This window comes from Lampris incognitus, chromosome 14 (assembly GCF_029633865.1).
Source record: "Lampris incognitus isolate fLamInc1 chromosome 14, fLamInc1.hap2, whole genome shotgun sequence".
NCBI lineage: Eukaryota > Metazoa > Chordata > Actinopteri > Lampriformes > Lampridae > Lampris > Lampris incognitus.
The window spans coordinates 5,332,055-5,333,544 of NC_079224.1; the positions used below are offsets into that span (position 1 = coordinate 5,332,055).

At 48.7% G+C, this 1,490-nt stretch overlaps 1 non-coding gene across 1 annotated transcript; it reads left to right on the top strand.

The window, feature by feature from the left end:
* Positions 1-295: 295 nt before the first annotated feature.
* trnap-agg (transfer RNA proline (anticodon AGG)) lies at positions 296-367 on the top strand. The gene has a single exon. It is a non-coding gene; the product is annotated as a tRNA-Pro (tRNA).
* Positions 368-1,490: the final 1,123 nt, after the last annotated feature.

The following is a 1,490-nucleotide window of genomic DNA, read 5'->3' on the forward strand; positions in this document are numbered from 1 at the left end:
CTGATCAAAGCAGTTGCATTCTCGCGGGTGGTTTTTAGTCAACAGACAGAATCGCGTGAGTGTTGGAAGGGGGAGGCGCGCGGTCCGCGCCGCTGAACGTGCTGGTTAGTGTTGTCGCTGTCATGATCAGCTAGGTTAGCGAGCTGCATGACGTCAAACCAGGGGACATATTTCAGTTTCGGACCCTTGTCGGAAATAGTTCCTTGAAAAAGTAACAATACAACCACCGCTAGGAAGCGCTCCTGCATGCCTGCCTATAGAAAACATTAAACGTGTTCTTTAGCTCGCTCCCGTCGGCTCGTTGGTCTAGGGGTATGATTCTCGCTTAGGGTGCGAGAGGTCCCGGGTTCAAATCCCGGACGAGCCCTGCGCTTTTCCTTTTCACAGGGACAGTGCTTCCAGTAGGCCTTCATCCAACGACAGAGTCAGCAATCAAAAGCTAATTTCAAATTCTCCTTATTCATTTAAGCAAGTTGCACATTTTGGCACGTGTTCAAAAGAGTAAGTACAATTATGTACAATATGTTCAGTAACTACGCGCACATGGCCTGCTGATCAAAACTGATGAGTTGCTTCTCAGTGAAACTGTCATACCCTTCACAACCTACAGACATCCTTTCGTGGTGTGAGCCATCACATGCAGAAGGAGCCGGTCAGTTATCAGACTCTGTCAGACAGACCCGTGTAGTCCGTCCATATCCATGACACATGTCCATATCCATGACACATGTCCATATCCATGGCATGGGGCGTTTCTGAGGTCTGCTGCACTGGCAACGTAACCGCCTGCTGGCGGTAAGGAAATAGGAATCACAATCTCACCAGTTCAGTTTGGAAGCACAATCCCCGCCATTTTTGAACACGGAGGAACGTCACAACCCTGAAGAGCAGCTACATGCTTGTGGAAGAGGAACAAGAGGTGTAGGAATGTGTGAAGATGGTGGTATGAGGGGAAGACCCAACAGAGGAAGAGGTAGAAGGCAAAGAATAAGAGTCCCTGCTGAAATCAGCGCCACAATAGTGGACCATGTCATAAACCATGGTTTTGCAATGGAAGAGGCTGGTTGGCGAGTCCAGCCTGATGTGAACAGGTCCACAGAGGCATTGCTGTGCAAGCGTTCTGCAGGGAGGCGGGTAAACATGTACTCGTCCTTTACTTCACTTTTGTTACAGCAGTTCATTCACGGCAACACAGCAGCTACTGTAAAGGTAAAGGCCAGCCTGTAAATCACCGTGAGATGTGTATGAGGAACATACAGACATACGGCACAAGCTGAATACAAGATGCTGTCTGTGACCTGTGATTCGACATGTCATGACGTCCAAATGGATTCAGGTTGGTCACGAGCCAAAGGACAGCTGAGTATAACGGGTTATGCCAACTGCCGAAAGGGGGCGTGGTAGTGGGACTGACCTATAACAAACAGTTGATTAGCTTCTAAACACGTTCGTGTAACATGGCCAAACTCTGTAGAAAGACACACACACAC